Source organism: Carlito syrichta, unplaced genomic scaffold, assembly GCF_000164805.1.
Source record: "Carlito syrichta isolate Samal-C Ts95f unplaced genomic scaffold, Tarsius_syrichta-2.0.1 Scaffold228000, whole genome shotgun sequence".
Lineage (NCBI taxonomy): Eukaryota > Metazoa > Chordata > Mammalia > Primates > Tarsiidae > Carlito > Carlito syrichta.
Genome location: NW_007172096.1, coordinates 2,639 through 7,565, shown reverse-complemented (window position 1 = coordinate 7,565; position 4,927 = coordinate 2,639). Strand labels below are relative to the sequence as shown.

At 48.5% G+C, this 4,927-nt stretch overlaps 1 pseudogene; it reads left to right on the top strand.

The window, feature by feature from the left end:
• Positions 1-3,937: 3,937 nt before the first annotated feature.
• On the top strand, positions 3,938-4,683 carry LOC103253406 (annotated as a pseudogene).
• Positions 4,684-4,927: the final 244 nt, after the last annotated feature.

Below are 4,927 nucleotides of genomic sequence, written 5' to 3'. Positions count from 1 at the left end.
GAGAATGGAGGTTGAGTTTTGCTTCCCCCTACAAAACTTTTCTTTTTTTTTTTTTTTTTGAGTCAGTGTCTTACTCTGTCACCAGACTGGCATGCAATTACAAGATCACAACTCATTGCAACCTTGCAACCTCCACCTCCTGGGCTCAGGCATTCCTTCTACCTCAGCCTCCTGAGCAGCTGGGACTATAGATGCATCACCATGCCAAGCTAACTTTTGCATTTTTTGTAGAAACGAGGTTTCACTCTATTGCCCAAGCTGGTCTCGAACTCCTGGGCTCAAGGGATCCTCCTGCTTCCGTCTCCCAAAGTGCTGGGATTGCAGATGGGAGCCACCACATCTGACCTATATTAAATATAAGGCCATTCAAAGGCAAAGGTCTAGCAGAAGGTACTTTTAACTATTGAGTTTTATGCCCTTGGATATCCCCAAAACGTTGCAAGCTTGGCACACCATAGGTATTCCATGAATGAATGAATGAATGACTAAACACAGGCTCTTCCTGGCACCGGACTAGGACTTCACAAAACCGAATTGGGCCGGGCTTGGCGGCTCAGCCTGTCATCCCGCGCCTTTGGGAGGCTGAGGTGAGTGGATTGCCTGAGCCTGCGGGTTCGAGACCCGCCTGGGCAGGTGAGACCTCATCTCTACAATAAATCAAAAAAATTAGCCGGGCATGGTAGTGCGCACCTGTAGTTCCAGCTACTTGGAAGGCTGAGGCGGAAGGATTGCTGGAGCCCAGCAGGTCGAGGCTGCAGTGGCTGGGAGCAGCCACTGCACTCCAGTCTGGGCGACTGAGTGAGACTCCAACTCAAAATAAAAAAAAATTAGCCAGGCGTGGTAGCGTGCGCCTGTAGTTCCAGCTACTTGGAAGGCTGAGGCGGAAGGATCGCCAGAGCCCAGCAGGTCGAGGCTGCGGTGCCCGGGAGCGGCCACTGCACTCCAGTCTGGGTGACAGAGTGAGACTCCAACTCAAAAAAAAAAAAGCGAATTGACTCTTGTTCACCTTGCTATTCGCACCCCTCCTGTGCCAGCACTGAGCCTTGCAGTCAGGATATTTGAACGGAATCTGGCCTTGTCACTTTCTAGTGGTAGGACCCAGGCCTCAGTTCCCTGTCTGAGCCTATCTGTTCATCTGCAACATGGAGTGATGATGATATTGTATTACGGATAAGAAAGGGATTCCCATGGCCGGGCATGGTGGCTCATGCCTGTAAACCCAGCACTTCAGGAGACTGAGGTGAGAGAATTGCATGAGTCTGTGGGTTTGAGATAAGCCTGGGCAACTTGGCGAGACTTCATCTCTACAACAAATAAAAAAAAAAAACAGGGACAGCAACGGATGAAACAAAGCTTGTGAAGTGTTGAGCTCAATGTCTGGCCCATGGTAGATCCTCAATCAGGACCTGTTGACTTATCAACATGAGGAGAGGCAGGTAGCCATGAACATCACCCGATATCCACCAGCTTCCTGGCAAGAAGAGTCTGAAGCAATGCAAATAAATGCCAGAGGTCAAAGTGCTTTACCACTCACCAAACAAACTGGGGAGCACATCGAGCAGGAGACTGTCTGAGGTCTTCTGAACCCAGGATAGGGAGGTTGGGTTTTGAGGAAAGCAGGCTGACTCTGCCCTTCCTTACCCTCGGCTTCCAGAAGGGCCCAGACATCACCTCCCTTACTTTTTTCTCCCCCCTGTGGCTGTGCCTGAAAAAAAACAAAATAAAATAAAAAGCATACTGAGGGATTTGGGAGGCAGTGCCGAGGGCTATGTATTTCCACTTTTCACACAGATCTCAAAAGTGGAGCTCTAGAAGAAAGGCCCCAGGACTCAGGGAGAAATTGTCCCATGATGCCACACCCTCACTAGTAAGACCATCCTTAACCCCATACCAAGGGTAGATAGGTGGGCTTCCATGCCAGGACCCAACTACTGTATGACACCAAAGCTTCCAGGCTTTTCTGCACAGCTACAGAGCCTCATTCTTGTGATGAGGGAAAATATGTATATTTTTTGAGACAAAGTCTCCCTCTGTCTCCCAAGCTGGATTGCAGTGGTATGATCCTGGCTCACCATGGCTTCAATCTCCTGGGCCCAGGCAATCCTTCTGCCTTAGCCTACCAAGTATTTGGGACTCCAGGCATGCACCACCACGTCTGGCTAATTTTTTTATTTTTTGTAGCGAAAGGTCTCACCAGGCTGGTCTCAAGCTCCAGGGTTCAAGCAGTCCTCTTACCATGCTGTCCCAAAGTGCTAGGATTACAGATGTGAGCCACCACACCCAGCCTGGAAAATACTAATTTTTAAGTATTTGCAATCTCTCCGTTCTCTGCCTTCCAAGGATGAATCCTCTGGGATCTATTGCTTTGCTGACTCTCTGAGGAAGAAGTAACAGCAGATGTGAGAAAACTGCACAGGCTAATATGCTGTGCAGGCCTGTGAGACCCCATGGGGAATCTGAGCAGATGGGGTGATATAGGAGACGTTCAGGTCCGGAGAAGGAAAGGGGGAGAGGGTGCGGAGAGAGACCCAGCAGCCAAACTGCACTGAAGGGGAGGCCGTTTGTGATGCCTCTTTACACACAAGGAGCTGAATCCAGATTGCACAGCATGAGGATTTCTGATGCTTAACAGTAACTCTCATGGGGGAGCATGCCTCAGGGGAAAAGTGCTCCATCAGCCAACTATGCACATGGTTTTCACATGTTCTGGCAACTGTGTTAAGGCTTGATGAATATGCCAGTTCTGAGTCTGCACTGACCACAAAAATCAGGCTTTCATGAAGGGAAAGCAAAGGTGAAGAATCATTTTCATCTGAATCCCCTGTTTTTGAAACCTCTAGCTGGGCACTGTGGCTCACACCTGCAATCCCAGCACTTTGGGAGGCTGAGGAGAGAGGACTGCCTAAACCCAGGAGTTGGAGATCAGCTTGGACAACTTGGTGAGACCTTGTCTCTACAAAAGATTTAAAAAATTAATTGGGTGTGGTGGCATGTGCCTATAGTTCCAGCTACTTGGAAAGTTGAGGCAGAAGGATCAACTGAGTCTAGCAGGTCGAGGCTGTGGTGGCTGTGAGCGTGCCACTGCACTCCAGCCTGGGCGACAGAGTGAGACTCCTATTAAAAAATATATATATATGGGCAACTCTCTTGGGTCCCCTCTCACTGTGGGAGCTTTTCTATCCTCTAAATCCAGCTTTTAAAAAAATGTGATTCTTAGCCAGGTGTGGTGGTGCACAACTGTAATTCCAGCACTTTAGGAGGCCAAGGCAAGAGGATTGCCTGAGCCCGCAGGTTCAAGACCAGCCTAGGCAACTTGGCGAGACCTCATCTCTACAATACATTTTTTTTTTAAATTAGCTGGGCATAGTGGCAAGCGCTTTGTAGTTCCAGCTACTTGGAAGGCTGAAGTGGAAGGATAGGCGGAGCCCAGCAGGTCGAGACAACAGTGGTTGTGAGTGTGCCACTATACTCCAGCCTGGGTGACAAAGACTCCAACGCCAAAAAAAAGAAAAGAAAAGAAAAAACCCACAAGTCCTACTGAAAAGAGAAGAAATCCCTACAGAAATACCCTGAAAAGCTTCCACTACATAAGTGAGCAGAGTAACCATCTCTACTTTCCCTTAAAAGAACATTCCAGAACCTTTAACCTGGAAAATGACCCAGGCTCTCTCAATCCAATGCTGGGTTCAGGCAATCCTTCTGCCTCAGCCTTTCAAGTAACCAGAACTACAGGCATGCGCCACCACGCCTGGCTAAATTTTTTTTTTTTTTGAGTTGGAGTCTCACTCTGTCACCCAGACTGGAGTGCAGTGGCCTCTCCCGGCCACCACAGCCTCAACCTGCTGGGCTCTGGCAATCCTTCCACCTCAGCCTTCCAAGTAACTGGAACTACAGGCGCGCGCTACCACGCATGGTTAATTTTTGATTTATTGTAGAGATGAGTTCTCGCCAAGTTGCCCAGGCTGTTGTAAGGTAATTTAATGGAATAAAAATCACAGTACTTCAGCCTCACTCATCATCAGAGAAATGCAAATCAAAACCATATTGAGGCAGGGCGCGGCGGATCCTGGGTGCTGAGGTCGCAGATATCAAGAAAGTCAACAACTTCATCAGAGAACAAGACTTGTATGCTTTGAAATCTATTGAGATTCCATGAAAAACCATGGGATCCTAACAGAGACCCACAAAGAACTAAAACCCCTCCCAAGCCCATCTTCAGAGACCAAAGTGACCATGGAACTGCCGGAGCTGGACACAGCAACCACAAGTGCCAACACCCAGGCCAACCAACTGACGAATTTCTTTAAGGGAATTGATCAGAATATTGAGCATGTAGTACAGTCAGAAATCTTTTCACGGGAAAGTTACTACATAGAGACCTCGGATCAGCCCTTGCTGCCAGCTGCTCTGAAGATGACAACAAATGGTGCAGATTGTGGAATTCAGTGGTGGAATGCCGTTTTTATCATGCTTCTAATTGGGATTGTTTTGCCAGTCTTTTACTTGGTCTATTTTAAAATACAAGCTACTGGTGAGCCCCCTAATAGCTTGAACACAACTGTCCCCAATGGTTCGATGGCTATGGGTGCAAGTCCAGAGCAAGCCCCCAGATTAGTGATTCCAGCGCCAACCATCATTGCTTCAGACAGCCAGTTCAGTCAGACCACCCAGGCTGGGAACTAAGCTCTTGTTGTCAAGGAATTAACCCAGCTTTAGCAGTTGGCTGTTGATATGCACCAGTTGTCATTGCCATAGCCTAGGGGTGCTACCTTTGTTTTCCTGGGACAGGTGGATGCATTTCCAAAGTCACCGAAGAGTTCTTGATCACACCAACCCTGGGAAATGGCCTTGCCTCACCCCAGGCTGAAGGATCCCAAACACCCATGCCCTCGGCCTTCTGTCTTCAGAGACATGCAGCGAGAAAGCC